General features: G+C 50.6%; 1 long non-coding RNA gene across 1 annotated transcript; it reads right to left on the minus strand.

Annotated features, from left to right (window-relative positions):
* Window positions 1-11,104: 11,104 nt before the first annotated feature.
* Window positions 11,105-13,617, minus strand: LOC144321088 (uncharacterized). The gene is made up of 2 exons (XR_013386799.1): window positions 12,951-13,617; window positions 11,105-12,851 (listed from the first exon to the last, which is right to left on the minus strand). It is a non-coding gene; the product is annotated as an uncharacterized LOC144321088 (long non-coding RNA).
* Between the last annotated feature and the right edge of the window lie 913 nt (window positions 13,618-14,530).

Below are 14,530 nucleotides of genomic sequence, written 5' to 3' on the forward strand. Positions count from 1 at the left end.
TTATGATATAATATATTTTATTTTATTAAATATTTATTGATACATATTTAATATTATATATTAATAAATATATAAATATTATATATTTAGAAAGATTTGCATCCTCGAAAATGAAAGGCAAAGTAGGTGAACCCACACCTTACACCTGAAACGTTGCCCCCATTCTATAGCCTTTGCTGGATAAGTAGGATAAAAGGTCCACTTCCTGGTGACATGAGCATCTACAGCCGCAGCTTCCCAGGAACCTGCTGAGAATGTGCAGTCAGTGTGAGAACGGGAAGCTGTCCTTGCGGAGGTGATGGCCTAGAGGATGTTGGAAGAGCAAAGCCCCAGCATCAGATTTCTGAGGGTCCCCTGTTGCCATCCTGTAACCGTCCTGCTCCATCCCTGTACTTTGTGTGGCACTGGCTCCACCTGGGCAGGGTGCCGGCCCTCTGGCCACAGTGATTGGCTCAGAGCCTGGCCATCACTCATATCAGAGCAATCAGAGTCTTCTCTGGAAGGTGAACTGGGAAAACCCCTCACTCTTTCTGGAGGGAGATGGTTGAAAGGACCCCTTGAGTTAGGAGCCAAAGGGGGGGACGTCTTGCTTCCACATGGAAAGAGTCTGCCCCAGGATAAGGCCAAGAACAACAGATTGAGAGAGAGAGAGAGAGAGAGAGAGAGAGAACCACTAGTGATACCATTTGAAACATCTGGATCCAGCCTCACCTGATGCTGGAAACACCCCACCTGCTCAGGTCTTCTCAGTCATATGAGCCAACGCATTTTTCTAATTTTTTTTTAAAAAGTTTATTTGAGTTGGGTTTCTGTCACTTATAACTGAGCCCCTCCTGAGGAGTACCTGTAGGGTAAAACTCAACCCCCGGGGCCACAGGGTGAGAGCTTCTCCGTTGGTTTCTCTTACCATGATTCTATTAAACACACAACCTTTCATGGAGGCCGGATACAGCAGTGTGGCTGCCTGGCGAGCATCATGACACCCCTGATGGTTGGCTGACAGAAAAGGGGCCGCTGTGCCCCTAATCGTGTCCCCCTAGTTGAAGCACTAACCCTCTGCGAGATGGAGTCAGGAGGTGGCACCTCCAGGCCTGAGAGGTCATGAGTGCGGATGCCCACAGGGATCTGTGGCCTAGTGATAGGAGACTGGGGAGCTGGCCTCTCCCTCCCTTGTGGCCGTGGGAGGGCTCTCACTGGGGGCTCCATCTGAGACCCGAGCCCCCAGAACTGGGGCAGAGTGCTGAGCCCCCCATCTGTGGTCTTTCAGGGAGTGGCTGTGCTCAGGCCTGCAGGGGACACAGTGGGCTCCCACTGGTGGGAACTGGCCTCTTCCACTCGCCGCTGGTGAGATGTTCCACGGGGGACGGTCAGCGCCGGCCCGGCCCATGAAGAGGGCTCTCCTCCGAGGAAGTGGGACATGGCGCACAGCTGTGAGCCTCAGTCCTCAGCCTTTGCCCCTGCGCCCCATATCTTCCCTGCCCCTCCCCCTGGCCACTCCCCCTGACCCTCTCCCTGCCCCTCCCCCAGACTGCTCCCCCTTTTATTGGTGTGTCTCCTGTGCTGGTTCTTGGGGAGAGAAGGGCAGAGCCTGGAGCTGCCCCACGCAGAGAGAACCCAAACCCTGCAGCAGAGATCATGGGATCTCTCCATGAGCCATGATCCTGTACCGGAGATGTGCAGCAGTGGGTGCGGGGCCATTCCTGCCTCTGGCTCTGCCTCTCGGAAGCCCCACCTGTCCACCTGCAGACGCTGGCCCACAGCACCTGTGTCCACAGTGTGCCGTGGCCACTGAGGGTATGGGACCCATTGATGCCACTTGGATTGCTCCAAAAAGGTGTGTCCCTATTAGTGGTATATAAACTGTCCACCTCCTTTGGCTGGCCCAGAGTGGATGCCCGCAAGCCTTCTCTGGGAAGGAACCAGATAGCCAGTGTCTAGGGGTCCCCAGGCACACAGACTGTTGTAGCTGCCCGCTGTGCCCGCCCTAGGCAGTGCCTCAGCAAGTGGGCATGGCTGCGCTCCAAACAAACTTTATTTATGGACAAGAGAATTTGGATTTAATTTAATTTTTATGTGTTATTAAATAGTATTCTTTTTTTGATTTTTCCCCCCTAATCATTTAAAGATGTGAACACCATTCTGTGACATCAAGAGGAGCCCAAGGAGACATGATTTCTAAACAGAATAGGGCAGCCTGGGTGGAATCCCGACAGAAAAAGGACATTAGGGAAAACCTGAGGAAATCTGAATGAAGGGTGGACTTTGGTTAATAATAAAATATCAACATAAAAAATATATCAACATAGGCTCGTTAATTGTGACCAGTAAAATATCAATATAGGTTCATTAATTGTGAGAAATTAGCACGAGCTATGCTAATGTGGGATATTAATAACAGGAGAGGGTATGGGGCATATGGAGGTTCCATTTTGTCTTTGCAATTTCTTTTGTAAATTAAAAACTGTTTTAAAATACAACATTTATTAAAAAACAACAATGGGATGCCTGGGTGGCTCAGAGGTTGATTGTCTGCCTTTGGCTCAGGACGTGATCCTGGGGTCCTGGGATCGAGTCCCACATGGGGCTCCCTGCAGGGAGGAGGCTGCTTCTCACTCTGCATGTCTCTGTCTTTCTCTGAGTCTCTCATGAATAAATAAATAAAATCTTAAAAAAAAATTCAAGGGTCCCAAAATAGCTGAAAGCAACTTGGAAAAGAAGAGCAACGTTAAAGGACTTGTGCTTCACAGTTTCAAACTTACTACAAACCTGCAGTGGTCAAGATGGTGTCATGCTTGAGGAAGGAAGACACAGATTGATAGAATTGGGAAATCAGAAATAAATCCTTGTGATCACGGGCAATAGGTTTTCAATAAGGGAGCCAAGACAATCCAGCGGGGAAAGAATAGGCTTTTTAACAAATGGTGTGGGGACGACTGGACATCCATATGCAAAGAATGAAGTTGGACCCTTAGCTAACACCCTATACAAAAATCAACTTAACTCAGTCATGATCCCAGGGACCCATGTTGGGCTCCCTGCAGGGAGTCTGCTTCTCCCTCTGCATGTGTCTCTGCCTGTTTCTCTATGTCTCTCATGAAAAAATGAATAAAATATTTTAAAAAATAAAGAACTATAACAGCATTTTTAGCTTATGGATATATGAAAACAGATGGCGAGCTGATTTTGGCCTGAGAGAGCTGGAGCTGGTCAAGTCCTGGTGTAAAGAATACATTGGACCACTCTACCCGACAGTGTGGTAGACCAGAAAGCCTTCCTGATTCCAGTTGGTGAAAACAGCTCAAAGTAATGATTCATGATAAGACATAATCCTAAATCAGTCAACAATCTGGAAACAAAGCATGATGGCTCATTTTCTGTCAACCCAGCAAGGCTATGGTATGCAGATATCTGGTCAACCACTACCCTAGATGCTACCGTGAAGGTATTTGGTAGATATGAATAACATTTACAGTTGGTTGAGCATGAGTAATGGACATCGCCTTGGAAACATGGGTGGGCCTCCTCCAACAAGTTGATGGCCTTAAGAGCAGAAACCCATTTCCCACAAAAGAAGAATTCTGCCTCAAGACTGCAGCGTCAACTCCTCTGTGAGTTTGCAGCCTTCCCATAGACTTCAGACTCACCAGCCCCTGTGACCACATGAGCCAATTCCTCACAGCATGCTTCCGTGTGTCTACCTATCTAGGTATACTGTGTATTTGTGTGTGTATCGGACATGCAGACCTCTTGGTTCTGTTCTTCTGAGGAAATCTGATTACACAATGTCAGGAATGGTCAGGACAAGAGACGGTTGAAATGAGGACTGCACCTAGCTCTCTTCTTGAGGGCGTTTGCTGGACCAGGTGTAAGGTCTAATAAGAGAGCCTCCCACACGGAGCTAGGATCCTAAAAGTCTGCTCTGAGGATGGAGAGGCGGCATAGGAATGAACCTTCACCAGCACTTGGCGAATACAAAGAGAATTGCCTGCATTCACTCGGGATGAGAGAAGAAACCTCCCCCACCGTTCTAACCACAAGCCAGCATTCTTCAGCCTGGAGCCACACTTGGATGGCCCCAAATGCCTGGAATTTATTTTTGACAGAGTCTCCACGCAACCGTGCTCTCAGGCAACAAGTGGGGGAAAACACTCACAATCTCTCTGGGGAAATCTAAACTCTATCCTGGACATGTGAACACTCGCATCCTTGAAGTTAGGGAGAGAAGGGGAAGAGTTGTCGGTTAGAATTTGCTTAGCGAGAGAAATAAGTGGTCCTGAGTGGGATCCGGCAGCAGCAAGAGCAGGTGCAGACAGATCCCTGAAGTCTTCCAGTCTGGAACCTTAGGCACAGGATACAGAGTAACTACGATGAATATGTTTAAATAAAGTAAAAAGAAGTTTGGAAATGGAATGATGAACGAGAGACTGTAGGATGACCAAAGTGTCCGGACCTTCTAACTGATGCCAACGCTACTTGCCTCTCGGTCCCCAAGGCCACGTGCCCACTCCACACGCGGCTGCTCCGCGTGTCGACAGGTCCCTGACCTCGTGGAGTTGGGTGTCCTCGGCTGTAAAATGGGGAACTGGAAATCTTTTCCTTTCACCTGTGGAAAGGCTGTGACTTACAAGGTCAGTGTCCTGTGCACCTGGCTCATGTTTCCTGAAGTTGAGTGTTCGAGGTCGGATGTGGGTCCTGAGATGACGTCGGAGTGGAACAAAGGACCCAGAGCCCGGGGGGAACCCAGAGCGGTCTGGCAAGGGAGGAGGCCTGCCTCAGGTCATCAGCTCCACCAGGCACACGTTGCCAGTGCCCAGGAGGAACGGAGGGTCTCAGGTCAGCAGCTCTCAGGCACATGGGGATGGTGGTCACCCCGAGGGCCAAGGCCTCACTGCTCCAAACCTTGCTACCCTGCCATTTGTTGAGGGAGTGGACCTGGTGGGGGCTGAATCCTGTGTCCCCAAACTCACCTGTAGTGGGATGGGCATCTGGAGGGGATCTTTGAGGGGTGATTAGGGTAAGACGAGGTCATGTGGCTGCAGCCACGATGAGATTCATGCCCTTAGGAAAAGAGACACCAGAGCCTGCTCTCCCCTCTCCACCACATGAGGACACAGCTAGGGGCCCTGTCTGAAAGTGGGGTGAGATCTCACGGGGTCCCCCCACCCCATACTGGCCTCCACAACCATGAGCGATGAATGCCCGTGTCCATACTGACAGGTCCTCAAGTGGTTGGGAAGGAGGGGTTCCTATGGAACCCAGTGCTCAGTCCCCACCCCCTGGGCTTACCCCAACTAGCATGGCCTTGTGTCCTGGGCTTCACCAGCCCAGTGAGGGTGTGATTTGCTGGGTGTTGAGTGTTGCAGTTGGAGCAAGATTAGAACAGCTGGCTGCCACACCGAGCAAGCAGCAGGGAGTTTCGGGGCTGAGATGCAGCAAGGCCATTCGGGGAGGTGGGTGCCAGACAGCCAGGACCACCTCCTGGGCTCTTCTAGCTGGTCAGGGCCACGTGCTGCATTACGTTCTCAATCCCTGTTTCAGCCCACGACAGCCACCTTGGTGCTATTGGAAATGTCCTCCGTCCACATGCAGAGCCCATGACCTAAAGAAAAGGGAATTGAGAAACTCGGACTGCTTTAAGGAAGCATCACTTACAAGGATAAAACTGATCCCCCCACAAATAAAACATTCAATCAAAATTGGCTTGATGGAAGATTCTGGATTCCGATCAGGATTCTGATGAAATGTTACAATCTGCCAGAATATGATTTCGCAGACATTGAAAAGGAAACTTCAAAAATATTTTGATTTGCTTCATTTGGGGCTTTCTAAATATTTAATGTTTAAAATCTTTCAGATTATTGATTCAAAATGATATTTATTTCCTACAACTTATGTTTGGTTTATATTTGGCATTTATAAACATTCAACAAAACCGGTTTCATGTGGCATTTGGTAATGTTGGTAATTGCTATTATTGTTTTTCCTTAGAATTCTGGGCTTTAAGTCACAGGGGAAGGTGAAAAGGAAGTCCAGTGTGATCCGGAGGGCGGAGAAGCTCAGAGGCAACCCTAGGAAGTGTCCACCCTCCACCCTCCCACGGAGATGGCCTCTAACAGTTTCTGCTAAATTCTTTGTGAGGACAGGAGAGAAATGGGCCTAAATTAAATCTCAATATTCCAGCCAGCCCCACCGCTCAGGCTAACAGCATCTCAAAGTGCAGATAACTCGCTGATGCTCACGGGTCCCCCTTAGCAACTGGGTTGCCATGGAAACACAGTGTAACTCGCTGAGAGGGAGCAAGCAAGAGCTGCAGGAGTTTGCAGGAATTTCTCATTGAAATAATTACAGTAGTTCTCAGTGTGTTTAAGAAATGAATGCACCATGACTTTTTTTTTCCATTTTCCTTTTCAAAGCATGTTTGTGACAAGTCTTGCTTCCAAAGCATTCAGCTCAAAAGCTTACTATTTTAAACCTTAATAATGTTGTATTTTTTAAAGCCCTATTTGGGAGGCACTTGGTGGTCAATTATTTGTTCTAGGATACAGAATTTCATATGCATTTAAATATTTGTCCAGACATGAAAATGCCAGGGAAGAGCCGCTTGTATACCCAAGAGGCAGAAAGGGTGTGGGCACAACCCATTTGAATGACAGGGTCATTACAGATTTGACCTGGTTTTGTGTTAATTGAATGATTATGTGCCATTCATGCTTTTTGTTCAATATTATTTATAATGCATTATCATCTATTTGGGTTGGATCGTAGCTACGGTGTAGCTAGTACTGAGCCTTCCCGAATGTGTGATCTTTTGGGAAAATTCTAGGGCTGCTATGAGAGATTTTGCTTCTATTTAGAACACATTATGTGCTTTTCCAAATCAGAACTAGTAAATTGTTCTTAACGATTCTGATTCTTGGTATCAAGGGCCTGCCTTTTATTTTAGAAAGTAGTCTCTTATTCTGGTGAAAAATAGATATGCGTTCCTGATAGAACTGTTAGAAATCATAGGGAAAAAGATTATAGAAAAGCACAGAGACAAACAGAAAGATTCCCCAGAAATCTCGCCTCTGAGAGAGACTCATGCTCAAGGTTTGGCATCCTTCCTTGAAGTCTTTATTTTTAGGCGTTCGGGTTGTTTTTCAGTTTAGTGATTGTGGTCAGAACAGTATTTAGGAGACATGCATTCAACCTACGAAGCAAAAAAAAAAAAAAAGCTAGGCTCTTCAGCTGAGAAGAAAATCCAAAGCACAAACCATGCAGGTTACTTGACATACAGAGAGGTTAATTCTTAACTGGAGGAAGATGGTACTCCGTGGAGAAATTAATTAGAGTGTTCACTATGGAAACACTATTTTAAAATCGATGCTGGCTGTTATGTTAACTTCGGAAGGCGATTTTCCAGGGACCTTGTGCCTGGGTAGGTGGTTGCAGGCTGAGCTGTGCTCAGGCTGGCTGGGGTGGGTTCCCCGCTCTGCCTGGGTTGACACTGAACCAGGAGTCCTGGTGCATCTCCACGCTCGTTTCTTGACTTGTAGTCTTCAACTATATTGATGTAAAAATGTCCAGATTTTTTAAGGCAGAGGACCTTAGAACCAATACATTGTATATTAAGATACTATATATTATATTAATTATATATTAAGACTTAACTATACATTAAGACTGTAGTGAGTAAAGCATGTAACAAGGTAATACTAGTGCCATTTACACTCTGTGAAGAAAATACAATTCGATCGAAATGCTCCACCATCTAGGGATCCTGGGTGTGGGTTTTTTGCTCATTACATTAACCACAGCACAGCTAACTGGTGGCGGATCCGGAGCACCAGAGGTCAAGGGTGCCATGTCCACTGGCTTCTGGGAGTTTCAATGGGCTCTGTCATCAGAATACAAGCCACAGAACACAAAATAAGGAGACCCCCAATCTAGAAACCAAGGCTTAGGAGAGAGCCCCACAAATCAGATAGTGACAAACTTTCACTGGATTAATAAGATCCTGGGTTCCTTTTTCTTCGAAGACACTTTGGAAACGGATTGCATTGCTATGGACATTTTATAGAAAAAAATTATTTACACAGCACTACCTGCTGCAAACAAAGTGCTTCAGGCCACCTGTTCTTGCCCTGTGCTTACCAGCGACAAGACAAGAGAGGAATTAATATATGTATTTTTTTTATTATGGTACACTATACATGACACAAAATCTGTCATTTTAACCATTTTTAAGTATACAATTAAGTGGCAGTTAAGTATATCCACAATATTGTGTGTCCATCGTCACCAACTGTCTGTTTTCAGGACATTTTTATCATCCCACACATAACCTCCAACCCATTACAACTAAGTCCCACGCCCTCTTGCCCCAGTCCCCGCACCCATATTCTACTCTCTGAAGATGAGTCCTCTAGAGACCACATGTAGGTGGAGTTGTAGAATATTTATCGTTTTGTGACCGGCTTACATCACTGAGCCTAATGTCCTCAGGGTTCATCCATGTTGGAGCAGGTGCCAGAATGTCCTTCCTCTTTTCAGGCTGAATAATATTTCATTATACAGATGTGCCACATTTTCTTTATCCGCTCCTCCACTGAGGCACATGTGGGTGCTCCTATCCTCTGGCTATCGTGAGTAATGCTGCTATGAACATGGTCATGCAAACATCTGCTACAGTCCATGCTTTCAATTCTTTGGGGGTATACACCCAGCAGTGGAAGTGTAGGGTCACAATAGGAAATCCTGCTTAATTTGCAGGGGAACCACCTACTGATATCTCCCCAGACATGCAGGAGGTTTCCCACTTCTCCATCCTTACCAACCTTGTAATCTCCCTTTTAAAATATATTTTTTTTTTGTTGATAATGGCTGTCCTAACGGGTGTGAATTACTCTACTGGGTAATTGGAGCAGAGAACCAATCAGCAGGGTGGCTTCACTCCTGGGACCACCGGTCACTTCTGCTGGGGACTGTGCGCCCTGCAGGAGAGGGAGTGCGGGGGGCTGAGAGATGCTACTCTGAGGGTGCACATCACCTCTGGTCTCACCCTTGGCTCCTCAGGTGAGGCCTCCCCACCTTTTCTAAACACTGTGTGCTTTACTGATTTCATGAGACCCATGAGGAAAGCCAAACAGAATCAGTTGGTAATTCTGAGATGTTTACACCAAAATGATTCAGCCTTTTATTTTTTTTTTAAATTAATTTATTTGAGAAAGAAAGAGAGGAGCACAAGCAGGGGGTAGGGGCAGAGGGAGAGGGAGAAGCAGGCTCCCCGTTGAGCAGGGAGACCGACATGAGGCTGGATTCCAGGAATCTAGGCTCATGACCTGAGCTGAAGGCAGGTGCCCCAGTATGCCCCATTTTGTTTTATTTATTTTTTAGAAAATATTTTACTTTATTTTGAAAGACTTTGTTTATCTATTTGACAGAGAGAGAGTGCAGGAGCAGGGGGAGGAGCAGAGGGAGAGGGAGAAGCAGGATCCTCATTGAACAGGGAGCCCCATGTGTTCAACCCCAGGAGCCTGAGATCATGACTTGAGCCAAAGGCAGATGCTTAACCTACTGAGCCCCCCAGATGCCCCCAGTAAGCTCTCTTTTGCTAAAATTGCAGATCCTTTCCTTTGCTGGATACCCACTGTTTGGCTGTTATGAATAACGATGCTGTGAACATCTGTGAACGTACAGCTTCATTTTTCTGGGGCAGATTCTGGGGAGTGGGCTTGCTGGTGGGCGCAGAAGCTGTGAGTAACCTTGGGAGAAACCAGCCGGCTTCGGCTGCACCAGCGAGTGCTCTTGCCTGATTAATTTTCTGTCTGCCTGCATGCCCTCTGCCTCAGCGAGCAGTGGTGCCCCGCCCTGAGGATGAGGGGCATGGGAGGCCCCGGGAGTGGCCCAAAGAGGAGCTGGGCAGGTGACTGGCTGAACTACCCGGACCGAGGGCCCCAAAACCAGCCACCTGCCGTGGCGGGCGCTCACTGTGCAGGACGGTCATCAGAAATTTCATTCCATAGGCCATTAGCTTCCATCTCTGGAGACCTATTTTGCAGCCAGGTCCCCTTGGCAGGACCATGACGCCACAAAACTCCAAATCAGAGGTTTTAGGGAGCACGCTTTTTTTCCTGGTGGGGTTTCTGATTACGGCACTCAATCCACAAGCCTGCGGGCGAAGTGAGGTGGGCATGGAGCTCTGGAAGGCATGTTAGGAGAATGGCAGCTCCCCTTCCCTCTGCCTACTTCCCACGTGGCCCAGCAACGAGGGGCCCCTCCACCTGCTCCCTCCCTCCCTTTCTTGGTATCTTGTCTTCTTTCACACATGCAAACCTTATGCCTTTGAGGATATTTTTCACAGCAGAGCTGGAGCCTCTATGTTGTTTCTCCCATTTGTTTCAATCCCATTTCACGTTACAAGCACACCCTGCTCTTGCTGTGGAGGTTGCAGAGTTGCGACCTCTGACTGCACCTACCCTGCTGATCCCACCCCTTGGGCTCTGTCATGGGCTCCCACCTTGAGCTCTTGAGCCTGGAAGGGAAGTGGCCTCTGATCCCTGATCTGTGACCAGTAGCAGGCACATGCTTCAGTCCCTGCCCCCACATCTCCGCCTGGTGTATGTGTGGCTTCCAGGCTCTACCCCCGACCCCCAGCCCCAGGGTCAGTGAGCACCCAGATTCCTGGACAATCTTGCACAAGGAAGAGCTGTTAGGGCTTCTTAGACTCTAGCGTGGCTCAGATCCTTACCCTATGATCATGGTGATAATGATGATAGTAATTGTCGGGCTCAGGCTGAATTATGCAAGAAGGGTTTCCAGGGGGGAGAGGGGGATGTAGCCAGGGTCCCCAAAATTGTCACCTGGGTTTCTTCTCGGTCAGGGAACTTGCAGGCAAAACCAACCAGCTCTATGTGATGTGTCAAATTTGTTTTTAAAAAATTAGCTATTGTTGTATTAGAGTACAAATATTAAATGATAAAAATTTCTGAGAGTGCTACTTAACTCCATCTCAAAAGAGATCAATTATATTTTGCTTTTCAATGATACCCACTCAGGCAACAAGTTGCTTTGACTAGTAGCTCATGACTGCTGGGAATTCCACTCTAGAAGAAAATACCCTCTATTGCCAGCTGAACGTCTTTATCGATAAACTGCATATATTTTCAAATTATAGTGCGATATTTATACAGAGACTAAAATGTAAATCGTTCACTTGTAAGATTAATATATAAATAATATTTACCAAAACTGCTTTGAGAAATGTGGTTTAATGACTCAAATTCAGTAAAAGATTAGTCTCTTAAGAACATTTCTTTCACACTAATAGGAGAGAATCCAAACATTCTGTGAATAGAAAGTCCCACATTTCTTGGTGTGTCCTGGGGAGTCTAATATTCTATACTTAGATCTGGAGAAGTGGTCCATGAAGGAGCTCATGGCTGAGCCCGGCACGTAAAGCTCGAGGAACCCCAGTGCAGGGAGGGGCTCCCTGCACCCAGTGGCTTCACTGATGGTGGGGTGGGGGTGGGGGTGGGCAGGGCCACCTGGCAGCTGGGAGGCCCGCCTGGAGAGGGGGGTTCAGTGGTGCTCTGAGGCCCAGGCCCAGGCCCACCTGGAGAGGGGGGTTCAGCGGTGCTCTGAGGCCCAGGCCCAGGCCTTGAGAGGGGGGTTCAGCGGTGCTCTGAGGCCCAGGCCCAGGCCTGGAGAGGGGGGTTCAGCGGTGCTCTGAGGCCCAGGCCCAGGCCCACCTGGAGAGCGGAGTTCAGCGGTGCTCTGAGGCCCAGGCCCTGGCCTGGAGAGGGGGGTTCAGTGGTGCTCTGAGGCCCAGGCCCAGGCCTGGAGAGGGGGGTTCAGCGGTGCTCTGACGTCCAGGCCCAGGCCTGGAGAGGGGGGTTCAGTGGTGCTCTGAGGCCCAGGCCGGGAGAGGGGGGTTCAGCGGTGCTCTGAGGCCCAGGCCCAGGCCTGGAGAGGGGGGTTCAGCGGTGCTCTGAGGCCCAGGCCCAGGCCTGGAGAGGGGGGTTCAGCGGTGCTCTGAGGCCCAGGCCCAGGCCCACCTGGAGAGAGGGGTTCAGCGGTGCTCTGAGGCCCAGGCCCAGGCCTGGAGAGGGGAGTTCAGTGGTGCTCTGAGGCCCAGGCCCAGGCTCACCTGGAGAGGGGGTTTCAGCGGTGCTCTGAGGCCCAGGCCCAGGCCTGGAGAGGGGAGTTCAGTGGTGCTCTGAGGCCCAGGCCCAGGCCTGGAGAGCGGAGTTCAGCGGTGCTCTGAGGTCCAGGCCCAGGCCCACCTGGAGAGGGGGGTTCAGCAGTGCTCTGAGGGCCAGGCCCAGGCCCACCTGGAGAGGGGGTTCAGCGGTGCTCTGAGGCCCAGGCCCAGGCCCACCTGGAGAGGGGGGTTCAGCGGTGCTCTGAGGCCCAGGCCCAGGCCCACCTGGAGAGGGGGGTTCAGTGGTGCTCTGAGGCCCAGGCCCAGGCCTGGAGAGGGGGGTTCAGCGGTGCTCTGAAGCCCAGGCCCAGGCCCACCTGGAGAGCGGAGTTCAGTGGTGCTCTGAGGCCCAGACCCAGGCCTGGAGAGGGGGGTTCAGCGGTGCTCTGAGGCCCAGTCCCAGGCCCACCTGGAGAGCGGAGTTCAGTGGTGCTCTGAGGCCCAGGCCCAGGCCTGGAGAGGGGGGTTCAGCAGTGCTCTGAGGGCCAGGCCCAGGCCCACCTGGAGAGGGGGGTTCAGCGGTGCTCTGAGGCCTAGGCCCAGGCCCACCTGGAGAGGGGGGTTCAGCGGTGCTCTGAGGCCTAGGCCCAGGCCCACCTGGAGAGGGGAGTTCAGCGGTGCTCTGAGGCCCAGGCCCAAGCCCTGGCCTGGAGAGGGGGGTTCAGTGGTCCTCTGAGGCCCAGGCCCAGGCCCACCCGGAGAGGGGTGTTCAGCGGTGCTCTGAGGCCCAGGCCCAGGGCGGGAGAGGGGGGTTCAGCGATGCTCTGACGCCCAGGCCCAGGCCCAGGCCTGGAGAGGGGGGTTCAGTGGTGCTCTGAGGCCCAGGCCCACTCCTGGGGAGGGACCACCGGGGCTCGGCTCTTGGTCTCCAAGCAGGTTAGGAGAAGCTCCCGGGGGTGTGGTGGCTCCCGTGACCTCTTGCAGGGACTTCACCACTTCTGGCACCCTTGCTGTCCCCGTCTCTGGCCGTGGGGGCCCCGGCTCTCGCTCCGTTCAGGTCTCGAGCCACAGGAGTCAGCTCCTTCACCGTGGAGTCGGGCCGCACCTTGCTGTGAGCGGCCGCAGGGCCGGGAACCTTCACCGGCCCTTCCTCCCGCCGGGCGTTCTCCAGAGACTTCCCGACCAGCGCACACTCCTTCTTGGCCGCGTAAAGCTTGTCAACGAGTTGGCATTTCTCCTCGATCTGCTCAGCCCGAGTTTCCGCGAGCCACCTCTTGTGTCTTCTGTAAAGCCGACTTCTAAGGGCCCGGATGAGCCGGAGCGTCAAGAAGAGACCCGTCAAGGGATCCCTGGGTGGCGCAGGGGTTTGGCGCCTGCCTCTGGCCCAGGGCGCGATCCTGGAAACCCGGGATCGAATCCCACGTCAGGCTCCCGGTGCATGGAGCCTGCTTCTCCCTTTGCCTATGTCTCTGCCTCTCTCTCTCTCTCTCTCTCTGTGTGACTATCATGAATAATAAAAATTAAAAAAAAAAAAAAAAAAAAAAAAAAGAAGAGACCCGTCAAGACGCCGACGATGGGCAGACACGCCTCGGTCTCCGCCGGCGGCTGTGAGGGGAGCCGTGGACACAGGGCCCTGGGCAGCAGCGTCGCCACCACCTGGCCCAGCTGCCCGAGGAGCAGCCCCACGCCACGCTGCGGAGGACGGCGGCCCCTCCATGGCACCGCCCCACGCAGGGTCTGCCCGGTCACCGTGGGCCCCGCAGCCACCACACAGCCCACGGAACCCCCAACATTCCACCCGGAACCCAGCCGGCAACGGCTCGCTCATAGGTCAGTCACCTGGCGGGTGGTGGGAGGCGATCTACAAATAAAATGTGCCCCCCCCCGTTACTCTGGGATGGCCGTTCTTCCTCACCTCCTTGTCTATGTTTTTGTATCAATTTAAAATTAAAATATAGTGAAGATGCCAAACTTAAGTGTATGACTTGACAAATTTTTGAAATGTATCACCCCCTACATTTTCCAAAAACTCTTTCAATGTACAAACTATACTCGTCAACACAGAACGGAGCCCGCTAACATTTCAATTGGAGTGCGACCAGCCTGGGCACAGGCAGCCTGCTTTTTGTTTGTTTTTGTTTTTGTTTTTAGTGTTAGAGGTAGAGTTCAGTGACTCATCGGTTGTATATAACATCCAATGCTCATCACATCACATGCTCTCCTTACTGCCCATCACCCTGTTACTCCATCCCCCACCCACCTCCCCTCCAGCGACCCTGTTTGTTTCCTAGAGTTAAGAGTCTCTTATGATTTGCCTCCCTCTCAGTTCACTTTGTTTTATTTTTCTTTCCTTTCCCCTGTATTTGTCTGTTTTGTCTCTTAAACTCCACATGAGTGAAATCATACAAT

The sequence above is a fragment of the Canis aureus genome, chromosome 1 (assembly GCF_053574225.1).
Source record: "Canis aureus isolate CA01 chromosome 1, VMU_Caureus_v.1.0, whole genome shotgun sequence".
Classification (NCBI taxonomy): Eukaryota; Metazoa; Chordata; class Mammalia; order Carnivora; family Canidae; genus Canis; species Canis aureus.